This window comes from Protopterus annectens, chromosome 2.part2 (genome assembly GCF_019279795.1).
Source record: "Protopterus annectens isolate FY-2018-M chromosome 2.part2, PAN1.0, whole genome shotgun sequence".
Lineage (NCBI taxonomy): Eukaryota > Metazoa > Chordata > Ceratodontiformes > Protopteridae > Protopterus > Protopterus annectens.
This window is the reverse complement of record NC_056730.1, coordinates 231793611-231810695: the sequence shown is the minus strand read 5'-3', so window position 1 is coordinate 231810695 and position 17085 is coordinate 231793611.

Genomic DNA, 17085 nt, shown 5'->3' with positions numbered 1-17085 from the left:
ATATTTTTGTCTTTTTGGCATTTTCTAAAAATAAAGATCTAAGAGGGTGGATAAAGTTTTAGTCTATATCTAAATTCCTAGGGGGGGGGGGGCAGGTGCAGCCAGTCATTAGTAAATCAATGTAGTCTGCTGGCCATGTCATCCCATCCTGATAGATAGTGGAGTGACACCAGAAACTAAATCAATTATTAAAATCAATCATTTTATGTTCATGCTGTGGTATCATCCTTGGTGAAGGTAGAATGCTGTGCAATGCAAAACTTGTATATCAGTCAATGGCACATATTCTGAAACATATTCTGACAGATCCATTTTCATATCGTCCAGTCAGGTATGTCTCAGGACATTTCACACCCACATGGACTAGGATGGAATCATTTTGGGATGTGAGATGCAGTGACTTATGTGCATGCATGATACTGTGGATCCTGGCTCCAGATAAGCAACTAACTGTTATATTCTCCTTGTCTAACCTGATATGTGTTGCATCTGTGTGATGCACAATAGAGTCCCCAATGACAAGAGCATTATGTAAAATATATGTTTGTCTTATGTGCTTTACTCTAGGGGACCATGATATACATGTAGGCTTATGCGAGATGTTTGGTGTTGCTTTTGATGTGTGTTTTAGTGGTTGCTAAAGAGCAGTGTTGTGTTAGGCAGGTTTGAATGTCTTTAAGATTTGAGAAGGTTTCTTTTAAGTACTTCAGCATAACACAATCTGTGTGCATGTTTGTGGTTAATGGTATGTGTAAGAGATATAGTGTGGGCATTCTTGGCATCCTCATTTGTTTGTGAGATTTTTGCCTCCGAGGAAGGTGTGTATTTACAGCTCTCGCATACTGTGTGTTATTTTCTTTAATGACTAACTGGTTGTCTGACAGCATGAGACAGTTGCTACATTGCATTAAGATGTTGAAATCTACCAAGGTTGCCAGAGAGACATTAGGAAATTACATATCCATGTTATCCAGTCATGTAATACAGTGGACTGTTTAGGATTAAGGATTTGGTTTTAACAGGGGTCTCCTAGAGAGGTTTTTGATGTTAAGGGAAAGATGTTATATAATGCATGGATATGGTAGTGTTATTCAATGCACAAGCTAGCTGCTGTAGGCTTAATTCCACACAATGCCATGCTGTTTAACAGGTTATAGACATAATAATAACTCTGTAGAGAAGTGTTTTATTGTCTATGCTAAATGAAACTGCATGGTGGGCAGCTCCTCTCAAACTCTTCTGATTTATAGCAAAAAAGCCTTGAAAAGTGATGTTTATGTCTTCTAGCTAATATACAACCACACTTTGAGCTCCTTGGAGTGCTCCCAAAATCAGGGAGACCAGGTAAACACCTTATCCACACTTAAACACCTTCTCCCACAAGGTACAAACCTTTTACCATCAGGGTATATATTTTTTTAGATTTTGCATTATATTTGGTTCTAATAGGTCCTCTATGTATTTTTTCCCTGACTAGTGTATAATTCCTTAGTGTAGCTTGCTGATGTATTAAGATTTTAAAAAGTTCTCTTTGCTTAAACTTCATTTTTGACTGAGAGCTAGTCATTTTTTATAGAAATATCTTTGATTAATGATATAACTTATTGCATGTCCTTTTTCAAGCAGCATTCTGACTAAAATGATATAGATGAACAAATTTTCTTCTTCATATCCAGCATGATGTCATAAGGAAACTTAATTATAACTAAAATAGCTTAGTTTTCATGAAATACTCAGTCATGCAAGGTAATGTTTGTCAAATATTTTAAAATGAAAACCAAATATTGAACTGTAAACTTTCTTAGTAGAAATATAAATTATATGTGCAGTATCAGACAGAACTTGTTGCTCTGCAGGCTCATTAGATTCCTCCTTTAGTTTATCAATATTTCCAAGGAGATGGATTTAATCTAATTAAACAATGACCATTAGCTACTCTACCCTTTTTTACAGATATCAGAATGAGGTATTGATTACACCAGCAGACCAATTATATTGTTGATCTCTAATTTTAGTCACATCTCTCTCTCTCTCTCTCCAGATATATATATATATATATATATATATATATATATATATATATATATATATATATATATATATATATATATATATATATATACAGAGAGAGAGAGAGATAAAGAGAGATTAGATAGATAGATAACTAGATCAAGAAATGGATATGCAATGAATTCAGTGAAAGAAGGCAGTGGGAAGCAAACTGCTTGCTACAAATGTAACAAGTGGCTTGTAACAGTTGCAATGCCACCCAAAAGGTGCTTCAGGTCTTCAGTCCTGTCCACAATTACAATATTGGCATTCAGTTTTGAATACTGGTGCCACAATACAGCTCCGTTTTGGCAGCTGAAGATCACAACCCTCTTTTCCTGCTTCAGCTATAAGACTGGGTCTTTCATATCTCAAAATTCAAGACATAGGTCACTTCAGAGCAGCTGGTAGGTAACTGAGTGTAATGATATTTGTGGTAAGCTATCAGGATAGTTGAAAAATATAAGGCGTTTAACTTTCATGGTCAAAATAATCGTGGCCTTTCCAGCTGACTAATAGATTTGTACATACCAAAGAGGAAATTGTATTTGATAATAGCACAAATAAAGGAAGAGTATAATAGCAGGATAATGTTTTGGGATAACAAAGATACGCCCTTTGAAAGTAATTGATCTTGATAGTAACACCTGGCTATGAAGGAAGCATGATTATCAGATGAAAAAGAGTTGTCCACATAAGCACCCAAGTCTCTTACAACTGTACCTGTCTGAAAAGGAGTATACTTTATATCATATGATGTGGGAAAAGTTTTTTCACTGAAAGCTACTATGCTGCCCTTTTTTGCATTTAGGTTTATACTGTTTTCAGTACAAATGATATGTACATAATGCGGCCCTTGTCAAAGCAGTTTATAATCAACTGAGAAACAGATAGCATTGTCCAATTTGCAGTCATCAGCAAACTTGGTTAACCACACTTCTTTACTGGACATCCTATTCGCAATCCAGTCAACAATTGAGTTTTCATCATAGGTTCATAGGTCTAATTCTTCCTTGGCTTCACAGACATGGGAACAGATTCCTGACTGCTACCCAGGCAATCAGATTGTGACTAGTTGCTCTGACACTGGAGGAGCTATTCATGAAGGAGGACATACAAAATGCTGTGGTCCACTCAACTATGCCAGGGGTGGAGAAGCTGCAGACACCTGGCAGCATACTGGGAGTACTAATTTCCTGGAAAAGACCAGGAAGTTTAGTGTGCATGTCTCAAGGGCTTAGCATGGATGTCTGGAGGGCAAGCCCTTTGCAGAATCTAGGGGGCATCCCCTACTGTCATCACATTTCACACCTTTTCTCTACACCTTACTAGGTGCATGTGCTAGGGATGGAGGAAAATAAAGCAGAAGATCTTAAATTTCCACTGGTGGATACCTGAATTATGACCCCTCTTGTCTGATCATCACCTCAATCATGGGGAATGACTGAGACTATTGGCCACTCTGATGATTAATTGTGAGGCAGAGTGCAAAAATATTTCTCTAATTTTTCAATAATACCATAATTTGAATAGTGTCCAAAGCCTTGGCCAGTCCAAGATAAACAGGTAGCACAGACTGACCACTATCCATAGCATTTGCTACTTTTTCAAAGAAGTTTACTAAGTTCAGGAAACATGACCTGCTCTTTAAAAAACCAAACAAAGCAGGGTCTGGATCAGTTAAATTATCTATGTCTAGATAATTGAGTTTTGCTATGATATGTTCCATGGCTTTGCATATACGGCTGATGAGGCTTATAGGATATAATTGTCTTGGTTTGTGAAGGGTCAATCTTATGTAGGGAAGTCACAGTAGCTGTTGCCTAGGCATCCAACAGAAACTCTGTGAGACTCCATAGGTTCATAGGTTCATAGGTTCATACTAGGCTATCTGCCCGAGGGCATTTACAAGCCTAGCCCATAGTTTTGTGGCTTACGCCACCCCTTTAGTATGGGGAACTATACCCATTATTTTGCTGTGCCTCTGTTGAGCAGTGACACTGAGGTAATCCCTGGGGTATATCTGCGATCTCCCATCCATTGGTCAAGATTTCTCTTGAACAAGGCCAGCGAGGTGCTCTGCCTCACATATACCGGGATTTTATTCCACAGCATAGGGAGTCTTTGGGTGATGAATCTATCCCTCCAGCACATCCTATTAATAGCCGTGTCGAGGTTTAAGTCTCCCGCCCTTGTGGCTCTGACGGATCTAGATTTTTTGAGGTGAAGCATATTCATCAAATCTGGGTTTGACATGGCCTTGTATGTTAGGCAAAGGTCACCTCTGAGCAAGCGGTAAGCGACTGAATAGAGCTGGAGTTCTTTCAGTCAGGCAGCATAGGACAGATGTTTGAGACCCTTTATCCTTTTGGTGAGGAACTTTTGTGGCCTCTCCAGCTGCTGCAAGTGTCGGGTCAGATATATTCCGAATGGGGCATTGTACTCAATCATTGGTCTGATGAGTGATGAGTATAGGAAGACTATGACCTCCATTGATCTAGATGAGAATCCCTTCATGATAAGGTGGGCAATGTAGAAGGTCTTCCTAACTACTTTAGCTACATGGGTGTCGAATGACAGACTACTATCAACCTGGGTCCCCAGGTCCCTGATAACTTCTTCTGTACTCAGTGGATTGCCACCTATTTGGTAGCTAGGGGTAACCTTGTTTTTCCCGAAGGGTATGACTATGCATTTTTTGGCATTTAACTTTAGGCCATGGCTCTGGCACCAGTTATCCATTTCTGTGAGACCCTTCTGAAGGATATCTGTGTCAGATGTGTTTTCTACTATGGCGCCCAGTTTGCAGTCATCTGCAAACTTTGTCAGCCATAACCCTCCTGTGTTTGCTTGTACTTTGGAAAAGTAGATACCAAACAAGAGTGGGCCCAGGACTGAGCCCTGTGGTACACCACTTGTGACAGGCTTTGAGTCTGACATGGCGCCAGCAACTCTGACCCTGTGGGTTCTGTCACTCAGCCAGTTTGCAACCCATCTTGTGATGTATGGGTTAACATTTAAGCTGATGAGTTTTTCAATGATACCCGAGTGGGGTATTGTATCAAAGGCCTTCGCCAGATCGAGGTAGGCTGTATGGACTGCCTTTCCCTCATCAATGGCTTTGGTGACTGTTTCGAAAAAGTCAACCAAGTTTAGAAGGCATGATCTGCCTTTGACAAAGCCAAACTGGGATGGATCCAAAGTCTGCAAATTCCCTATGTCTTTATTTATGAGGTCCTCCTCCTACTCCAGTAATGTATATCTGGCACTGATGGGAATGCAGCCTGGTATGCTGTTTGGTCCTACTGGGATACCAGGATTTGTTACTAGGTGAATTCAGGAGAACAAGCATATTGGAGACAATATGTGGGTAGGTGCAGTAAAGCTAGCATTAAATTTGTCAGCTAACATATTGGTGATGTCCTTGAGAATGGAATGTGTGATACTATTATGGATACACTCAATACATTGTTGGATGATATGCCTTAAGATGCCGAAATAATTAAAGCAAGATTCATTGCTTTATTGGTAGCTGTGGTGATCCTAAGTTCATGCTCAATTCTATATATTCTAATAGTGTTCTTGACTTTGATTACTGCATTTTTCAATGTAGTATTGAGACTGGAGGATGGGGATTTCTTGCAACTTTTCATTATATTTTTGTGTTACATAGTGTGTTAATACATGAATCAAAATTGTATTAAAAACTTTATCTCTACATCTGATAGTCCAGTCCTGGGTGTGAAGGAAGAATGATTTGTTCATGCATTCTACAACTCTAAAAACCTTATAAGCCCTCATGGAAAGGCCATGCAGGACATAAAAGGTCATTCTTTTTTATTAATTAAAATATGAAAGTGCTCTTTTTGTGACTCTTTGCTATGATTTTGAAAGGCCACAATTGTGATTTTTGATGCTTGGAGGTTGAGAGGCATTGACTGTATTTATAGAAATGCTGATATTAATATTTTAACTTGGTAATGCAGTTAGCTATAGCATATGGCGATTATTGTCAGGTGTACTCATTGCAATCAGATCATTGACTTTAGTACACATTCTGTTAGTTAGATGTATGCTTGTTTTGCAGGCAAATAAAATTAGATGACATATTGCATTTATTGAGAATATACTGGTCCACATAGGTTTGTACTACTCCAGTACAGACAAATCCTTTCTTATTACAGACAAATTATTCTGCTTGTGACTCTGTCCAATTAACAGGATGCAGTCTTTCTGCCTTTGACCTGGATGGTGTAATCTGGACCTGGAACCCTCCATTACATGAAATGCATCCTGATCATTATACAAGGCACGTGTTACCCTGCCTGCTGATGTTTCATTAATGATAATACTGTCAGAAGTCATGCTCATTATTAGAATCAATCAAAAGCAGCCATTGAACAGCTATATCTTAGTGAAATGGCAAAAGGTTAAGTCTCATAAGTCAAGTGTACAATCCTCACACATCCCCTGTAATGTTTTGCTCTAAGTGAGTTATTATTAATACTGCTTCCCACGGATTATACTATTTTTCTAACAGTATTGTTGTCTTAGAGGCTTACTTCCCATTTATTGCCACCATTGGATTCTTAATGAAGCTGTAACCATGACTGAGTGTCAGCAGTAAAGAATGCATAGTTTTCATTTATCATCTTCAAGATGTCATGCACAGTTCTACTGCATTAGGAAAGAAAGACAAAAATCAATCTTTCTTTACACCACACATCTCCTGAAACCTTATTACTCTCAGGAAAATAAAGCTTACTTTTTTGAATCTTTCATTACTAATGCTGTTCCTTTAAAGGAAGAATATAGTGGAAAATTCAGAAGAAATGCTTAGGCATCTTTGAAATACAAAAGTGAGTCACACCAAAGTTTTCATGTATAATGGAATGGAGATTAACATGCCACTCTTAACTGTATTAAGCCTGAGCTCCAAAACAAAGAATGCCTGTCTTTCTCTATTAAACCCAAATCTGGAACCAGTGAAACAGAAGCATATTTGGAAGATATGGGCGGATTAGCCCATTCCATCTGTCTGTTAGTCTTTATAATGAGATACAATAAGAACAAGAAGTTAAATGTTTTAATGCATGGTTGCACATAAAATATTGGCATTTACATTCTGAATAAATACTTGCCCAGATTTTTTATTTATTTATATGAAAATATAAATAAAAGTATATTTATAAAGTGATAATATAATCTGATAATATAATTGAATTGATAAACACACTTCTTCTTTCAGCTATTTCCCGGTTAGGGATCACCGCAGCAGATCACCTGTCCACTAATGATTGGCAGTAGAGTTTTTACGTGTCGAGTTGCCAGCCTGGCACTGAACCTTCCATGGAAGGCACACACACACACACACACACACACACACACACACACACACACACACACACACACACACACACACACACACACACACACACACACACACACACTCACTCTTAGGGCCAATTTAGAGTGTCCAATCTACCTACAGCATGTCTTTGGGATTTGGGAGGAAACCAGAGCACCCAGAGGAAACCCATGCGACCACAGGGAGGACATGCAGACTCCACACAGAAGGCATCCCAGCCAAGGATCGAACCAGAGGAACTCTTGCTGTGAGGCGACAACGTTAACCACTGCACAACTGTGGCCACCCAGAACTGATAAACAAACAAACAAATAAATACATAAAATACTCCTGCATTTTTCCAAGGTCTAATTGCAGAGAGTTGTATAGCTGTTGTCTATGCAACATTTCAGGAATTCTTCATAATGAATGTATTATCATACACACTGACCACAACCACTGGGAGAGTGCTGCTATAGTCCATTCGCTGTAATACAAAGATAGAGCAAATAATACTGGTAGGTAGAGAATAGTTGCACTAATGGATAATCTGGGAAGGCAAAAGTCAAGTAACTGCCAGCAATGGTAGGAAAACATCTTTCTTCATGTAAATACCCATCACACATGCAAGAAGCACCGAACAAAATTGAAACATACTGTTTAACCCTTTCGTAGCTACCGTAATGTGTTGGCAAGTGTGCATCACAGGCAGCCAAGCACAGGGTGTAAGCCATTAGAGACACACTGAATGCAAGTGGGGTGGAAGGCTGAGCAACATAGTTTCTCAAAGTGTGTGCTATTGGTGATATAATGGCATAGTACTGAACAACATTATTCAAATGTGAGAATTGTTGTAAGCAGGTGAGGGAAATCAGTATTGTGAAACTATTCAGTAATGTGTATAATGCATGACTGGAACACCACTGCCAGTCAGTTTCACCCCTATAAACTCTTGGTGTTGTAACAGGGGAATAGCAGAATGATGTTAAGACAAGCTCTATCACATGAATATGCAACTAACTGTCTGTATTTGTCGCTAGCAGTCAAAGGCCTGTGCATCATCACCTTTGGAGGAACCAAATCATTAATCCCCTCTTCATGAAACTGACAGTGAATTACCAAACAGGGGCTAGTTGATTATGTGTCATTGTCATCTGCTTGCCTACGTGAGTTATGATCTTCCTATCCCTGTGGATATTAAGGTATGTGAGGCTTTGAGAATGCTAACTATAGGCACCTTCCAGTGAGCAATGGATGGAATACTCCACCAATTCTTCAATGTCATGATACAGTATTTCAGGAAGAATATGTGGTTTCCTCATATCACAGAGGATGAAGCCAGCACATTGTGGGAAATTTGTGATAAAGCCAATTTCCCTGAGATAATTGGGGCCATAGACTGCACCTTCACTAAAATAAAGGCCCCACCTGGTGAGCCGGAAAGGAGGTAAGTGAACCATAAAGGTTACCACTTCATCAACTGTTAGGTGGTCTTTTTCATGCTTAGGGCATAATCTAAACTTTGCTTTAGTCCACCAAGGCAATACCCATGGCTCCCACATATGGAATCCTTGTGGTCAATGTTTTTTGTGGGTTGACTTTCCCAAGGGCATGTTATTGGCAATGCCACATTTTCCCTGTGCTAGGCATAATGATACTAATCAGAAATCTAGACATAGTGGCAGACAATGGCTACAACTATGCCATGTTGCAAACTCTGCTCATCATCAAGCATTTGTTTTGGCTGCAAAATGCATATTTTTTTACCTGGAACATCTGGTGCTGCCTTGCTGTGTGACCCTGACACATGTACAAACTAATTCTCTTTATGTGAAAAGTTGCACAACATGATATTGAGGCAACAGCTGCAGCAGGAAGGACAGTGTAGGAAGAATATCTACTTCTATACTATGCAGTGCAGTGTGAGCTAGATGAGTCAGTGGAGGACCAGTATGTGCATGCTGTGTGATTGTGAGCAATTGGCAGTGCATATCATGTCACTGGTACAAGCATTATGCCTCTGCCAAGAATGTCAAAGGTAGTAACATGCCCTTGCCTATATGTATGGATGATGCGTGAACATGATTGATTGGCAGTACAGATATGTCACTGGCATGCATACCATGCCCAAATGGCATCTTTTTCTCTCTGTAAGCATCTCTACACTAGACACTGTGGTGAACATTATGGTGCAGTGTGTGCTTGATATAGACCTACATTCATGATGGCCATCAACAGTAGAGATAGACTTGGACTGGCTACATGACACATATCTGGCTTACATTCTGTGAGAAGGTGACACAATATGTCCAGAATGTCAAATATACAGGACATATATTCCCTCAGATCATCACACATATGCTATAAAACATGTACTTTCTCTGTAAAGCCAGAAGTGTTGCTGGCCTGTGCCTCTATGATGGCTCTGCACAGACAATGTGTCACATACATTAAAACAGCTAGTTTGGGGGTGGAGGACCATGGCATCTATGATCACCAGTATGCCAACCACCTATTTCTTCCCCTTGACCTATGTAGCTTTCTGTAGACAATGAGGGCAGTGCCACAGGGTAATGGAAGTTCTACCTCCCCACTTAGTTCTGTCATTGACAACCTGCCCTTCACTGGTTATCTTTGCATCTTGTATGACTTTCAAAGGCACAGAGGCCATTTTCATTTACTGGATAGGAGATCCAGATTCCATATTGTCTGTATCCAACACAGACACCATGCTCCCTGATGATTCCTGCTAGTCACTGGCATCATTGGCAGGATCAGGCTCATTTCTAACATCAGGCAGTGAGTGAAGCTTGATAGTATTGTTAGTATCTCAACTGTGATGACACCAAATCAAAATACTACCAATAAGTAAGACCCATCACCTTTACTTTATTCCCAGAGCAGAAATAATAATGGCCGATAGTTTTAAAATATGAAAAGATAGACAGTACCTTGTGTGGGTGTTCTTGGTGTTTTTTAAGAGTTGTCATAATGGTTAAGGTCTTTACCTCCCTAGCACAAGGTACAAGATTTGATCCTGACCTCCTCCATTTCCTGTTTGGAGTTTGCATGTTCTCCATGTGCCACTGTGAGGTTCCTCCATCTTATACTCAGCAAAGAATGGAGCTGTAGGCAACAATATCGACTCTACATGGTGCCCTATAGAAGGAAGAGTTGCATAAACCAACTACTTTGGGCATCTACTGTGGTGCACGGTATCCTCATGATATGAAAACATGGATCACAGACTGTGTGCTGTAACAGGGCTAGCCACTCAACAGTGTAGAATATAACTCTAGGTGATTCAGTTGTATTGACTAAGGTCACTAGATGGGTATTTGCCGGTTATAAGCTGGTTGAGGACCCGGCCTACCCCAACCTATGCCAAAGATCAATGCTAATGATGGGAAGGGTGTATGTGCCCCTTTTGGCCAGTGTGTGTTTCTGCCATAAAGCCCAGCAGCCCTGGGTCAATAATCTACTGGCTGGCTGGTTTCAAGTTGCCCATCTTGAGTTACCTTGGATAGCTGTGATGAGTGAAAGCTGGATGTAAAACCTACTAAATATGAATTAAGAATTGCTACACTCGATGTAGGTTCGCTGACATGATGCTGCTTGGAAGTAGATGATATCATGGTAAGGAGGTGGGTGGCTATCCTCTTTATCCAGGAGACAAGATTGAAGGGCAGTGCAGCAAAGCCATTTGGCTTGGGATCTAGAATCTACTACTCAGGAGGAAGACAGGGTAGAAATAGAGTGGGAATTGTGATGATGGAGACACTTCAGAATACAATGAAGGATGTCATTGGAATTAGTGACAAACACACGGTAATCAGACACCAACCTATTGATATATCAGTGCTCATAATTTTAGCCTCTGACCCACAGCAGGGTTGTTATAGTCAGGAAAACAGTCGAGTCAGACAGCAGTTTCAGGATCTACTAGATAAAGCAGAATAGCAGGAATTGGTGTTGATAGTGGGTGACCCGCATGCATATATTAGAACAGACATAAAGGGTATGAGGACTGCCTGGGTCCTCATGGGTGGGGCAAAATGAATAAAGAAGGGCAGGCTATTTTAGAGTTCTGTCTGGCTTGATAGTAGCCAACACACGGTTCAGAAAGACAGACAGACAGACAAAAGATCACATACAAGAGTGGCCAACATGCAACTTAGGTGGACTTCCTCCTAGTAAGGAAAGAGCACTGGGGTAGAATCAGCAATTGCAAAGTCATCCCCAGTGAAACAGTTGACCCACAACATAAACCACTGGTGGCTACAATCAGCTGCAAGCAGTGGTCAGAGAAGATTCTAAAGTCAACAGAGACCAGGCTGAAGACCTGGAAGTTGACTGAAGAGAAAACAACAGTTCAAGGAATTACTCAGAGCTCTAGCACCTCATGAAGAAGAGGAAAGAGGTAGAGTGGAAGAAAGATGTCAGCGTCTCAAAAAAAACATGTGAGAGGACTACAGGTACATGGTTGAGACAGGTGTGGAAATAAGGTTCTTAAGGAAAGCTGGTGGTGGAAATCAGAAGTCCAGGAAATCATCAAAAGAAAGAAGAAGGGCAGGAAAAGGTGGGAAATACAAAAGAAGGCCCAGGTAAAGAAGGAATACTGGTTGGCTAACAAAGAAACTAAGAAAGGAGTTGCAATAGCAAAGAACAAGGCATCAGAGGCACGCTATCAGCTTCTGGAAAGTGACACAGTAAGTGGCACAAAGAAACTATATCAGGTTGCGAGTCAAAGACAGAAAGATAAAGAATATAGTCAGACACCCTTCATAAGTGATGCCAGCAACAACCTGCTAACCAGTCCACAGGACATCAAAGGTAGCTGAAAGGAGTACTTATAGTAGCTAGCTCCTGAATAAAGAAAACCTCACAGAAGCTGTACTGCCTCAGACACATCCTACAGTGAGAAAAGAGGAGGAAGCTACCATAAAAAAGCAAGAACAGCAGTAAAGAAAATCAAGTCAGGGAAAGCAGCAGGCCCAGATAAGGTCTTAGCAGTATAAGAAAGATGTTGGGTGAGACAGGGGAGCAATGCATCCTAAGGGTACTCATAACAGTGTGGCGAGAAAGACATATCCCAGATGACTGGATAATAAACATACTAGTGCCAGTGTTTATGAACAAAGAGGACATTCGCAACTGTGGGCAGTACAGAGGTATCAAACTCCTGTCAAATTGCACAAAGGTTCTGGAGTAGGTGATTGATACATATGCAAAGCAGTAGACAGGAAGAAGGCAAGAATGAGTACACAACAAGTAGAATGTAAGATCGAGATGAGCAGTTCAGATTCAGATCAGGATGCAGCATAACTGACCTGATGTTTGTAGTGAGACAGATAGTTTAGAAGACACTAGACATGAGGAAATAGTCCAACTGGCATTCATAGACTCAGAGAAAGGATATGACAAGGTCTCAACAAAGCTGATTTTGGCAGTCCTGTGATAGTTCAAAGTCCTAGAAATATTGTTAGAATTAGTGAAAGCTATGTACAAGGACCCAATGACTCAAATATGAAGAGTAACCAAAAATGTACACCACAAAACCAAAACAGAAAATAGTAGAACAGGTTAACAGCTTCAATTATCTGGGAGGACTATTAATTGTTTGCTTAAATTACAATTGCTGAGTTTAGGATGAATTTCTTATTTTATTGTATTTTTATTTTATTTTTTTGATGAGGCCTACATCTTTTATGCTAATTATTGTGTGTCACAATGTGTATTAGGTGAGTGATGATGTCAGGTGTTTACTGGGTTTGGCATTTTTAAATTTTATTCTGATGAAGTTTTGGTTGAGCAACGAAAGTGCTTAGCATTTTAAAATGGTGTTTGCTTCATTTAGAGTAATTTATTTGGAGTCTTAAATTTTTGAATATTGTTGCTGGGAATCCTTGCTTCATGTGTTTCTCTTCAGGTATGAACAGTATTTGCTCTTACAGAGGGGATCCCAATGGGTTATTCTCTGAGTTCACTGTTGTTTATACTGGTGATGGACTGCATTAGCAAACAGGTTGGAGGGGACAGATCAACAAGGTTGCTGCATGCAGATGGTGTGGCATTATAGGCAGACTCTGAGCAAGAACTTCAACAAAGGATCGAAGAATAGAATGCAAAACTGAAGGCATATGTGATTAAACTGAGTACAAACAAGACAGTTGTAATGGCAGCAAATGGAGGAGTTCAGAAGAAGCTGAGGCTAGAGATACAAGGGAAAATAGTAGAACAGGTTAACAGCTTCAATTATCTGGGAGGGATGGTTGAGGAGAGGAGAAGTCTGAAAGAAGAGGTTAAAATTTGAATCAGAGGGGATGCATGAACTGGCACACATTGTCATGTATAGTATATGACAGAAGAAGGTCAAAGAAGTTGAAAAGTAAGATGTACAAACACTGGTGCAACTGGTACTTCTGTATGACATGGAAACCTGGGCAGTAAAGGCAGCACAGCTGAGGAAGTTAGAGGTGGTGGAGATGAAGTCCCTGAAATGAGCCTGATGAAAAAATGGTGGTATAAGAGCTGAAGCCAAAGTAGCTCCAATTGCAGAAAAGGTCAAAGAGAGCAGATTACGGTGGTTTGGGCACATGTGCAGAAAAGCAGAAGACAATTTAATGAACCAGATTTGAGACAGAAGAGAAGAAGGCAAGAAGAAGTGAGGGCATCCAGAAAACAGGTGGACTGATTGTGTGACAGAAGACATGCTACAGTCAGGAATGGCTGGAGAGCGGCATTGAATTGAGAGAGAAGGCAACAGTTGACATGACACCCCAACCCATGTAGAAAATGGGAAAAGTGGGGTTAATGATGATGATGGTGAGGAATAGGAAAAGAAAAAGAAGGCAAGAAGAAGCAGTGGCATCCAGCAAAGTGGTGGATAGATTATGTGGGAGAAGACGTGTAGCAGTCAGGCATGAGTGTCAAAGAAGGCAGGAGAGTGGCATTGAAATGAGAGAGATGGCAACAGTTGTCATGACACCTCGACCCATGTAAAAAATGGGAAAACTGGAGTTGATGATGGTTATGATGATGATGATGATGACTAGAGAAAACTACATTTCATGACATGCACTAAACTATACCATTCAAAGGAATACATTTGCCTAAATATACAGCTCAGCAAGCTCCTGCCTGGTGCCCTGCAGAGTTCTACTGCAGCAGAGATACAAAAGAGAGACTTTGGAGTGATTAAGTATCATTTTTCTGCATTTTTCTTGCTGCCTTTAGCTAATCCCACCTAAAACACTGATTTTCTAGAGTTTCTGTGATTTAAAAAGTTTGTTTCAGCTACATATTGTACTTATTTTACTGCCTGCACTTTAACAAAGTCATATTTGTGTTCAAATTACCCGTTTTACTGTTTTAGGCTACACTCTCAAGTGTGATAGCCATTTCTGTGCATTTAAAGTGTTTTATTGATTGTATCTGCTTTATTTTCTGAAAAAAAAAAAACAAAAAAAAAATACTTGTTTTCCCACCTTTCTAAGCTAGTATAGTCCAGTTTTCAGGTTAATGCTGAATTCAGGGCTGTGTTACAAGTCATTGTGTTTGCCCATACCTTACTTGGATAGAAGGAGGTTTCTCTGTTCACTGTGAGAGAGGGAGCTTTGAGCAAACTATCTGTCCCTGGAGGAGTGGTTTCAGCCCAGAAATTAGAAATGTCTATCTCTTTCATTTCTCTGCTATAAAACCCGCATTTCCAATGTTTTTGTGCTAGTATACAACTCAACAAGCTCCTGCTTGTTGCCCTGCAGAGTTCTACAGCAGCAGAGAGACAAAAGAGAGACTTTGGAGTGATTACGTATCGTTTTTCTACATTTTCTTGCTGCCTTTAGCTAATCCCGCCTAAAACGCAGATTTTCTAGAGTTTCTGTGATGTAAAAAGCTTGTTTCAGCTGCATATTGTACTTATTTTACTGCCTGCACTTTAACAAAGTCGTTTTTGTGTTTAAATTACCTGTTTAATTGTTGTAGGCTACACACTCAAGTGTGATAGCCATTTCTGTGCATTTAAAGTATTTTTTTTATTGTATCTGCTTTATTTTCTGTAATGAAGGACAAGGGTCTCTATTCGACCTTACCAGCCAATCAGTAAAACAGTTCACTGTACCTATCCAGGCATGTCCAAAGGGCAGTTTCAGGTGTACTCTCCTGTCCAACTGGTGAATCTGGGCATTATGAGGCAATGTTACAAATGCCTCATGTACACAGATAACCCTCTCCTCCTTCTACCAAACACTAATACATGCGAGAGATGCAATTATACAGCCAAACTGGAGGCTAAGCTCTCTTAACCTAAGACTGGACTAGGCAGTCAAGAGGAGAAGGGAATTACTTGCATCTCACCACCAGTCTCACATAGACCTATGAAACCAGCACTGGCAAAAAGCACACATAAATACACAAAAACATACTCGGAGGCTCTAAATAAAAATCTGCAAATGCAACAGAGACCTCCAAAGCAGACATCCAAGCAACCTCCACCCCCCAACACAAACCATGAAACACATACTTCACAAAACCAGTGTGCCACACAATCACTGCCCTTAAGGCAAAATAACATACCCAACACACTAGTAATAGATGACTCTATAATCAGGCACACTGATGTCCCACTCACTAGGCTGAACAAGGAGAAGGTTACTGTAGCTGCCTGTCGGGTGCCAGGATCCGCCACATAACACAAGCACTCAGGTCACTCCAGAACAAGTACAAATATGACTCTGTCATTGTCTATGTTGGTGTGAAGGACCTGAGCCATACCTCCCTGGACTACATGAAAAGAGACATGGAGGAGCACTCTGATCACATAGCCCTGGCCGGTATGACCCTAACCCTGAGTAGCATCCTTCCCTCACCAAGAATGATACCATGGTATAGAGAAAAAATTATCAATTTCAACAATTGGCTAAGCTTCTGTTGTCATTCAAAGGGGATCCAGTGTCTGTCAGCCTGGTATGACATGCTCGACAAGCCACGCTGCTTCGCTAGAGATGGCTTGCACCTGTCACCCTTAGGCTTTTGAATACTGACCAAGGATCTTGCCACCACCATAATGCCTTTTTTAGGCAAGGCTCAAAAGACAAAGCCACCACCATAAATAGCACAAGTAACAAAAAACTGAGGGTACTGCTACTCAATGCCAGAAGTCTAAACCTCAAAATGCATGCAATCGAGGCACTCCTCAGTATGGAGAAAATTGATATATGTGCAGTAACAGAAACCTGGTTTAAGGCTCCAGAGAGCACCCCAGCACTACCAGGCTACAACTCATCCCATACATTTCGGCCACATAACCTGGACCGAAATACAAAAGGCGGGGGAGTATCCATATTCATCAAGGATACCCACACATCCAGGTTAGTGGCACAGCACAATGCTTCAGAGATCATCCACGTGCAACTAGCAATGGGCAAAACTGCTATTCAAATTATAGCTTGCTACAGATCACCTACCATGTCACAGGACCCCCACTCCTCATTCCTAGAAAAACTGGGAAACATAAAGGTCCTACCAAACACCCTGATATTGGGTGATTTCAATTACCCAGACATTAACTGGGAGAACTACTCAAGTACAAACTCCCTTGCCCAAAATTTCCTAGAATTTATAAACTCAAATGCACTGGATCAACTGGTCAACACCCCCACTAGAGGTGACAACATATTGGACCTGGTCAT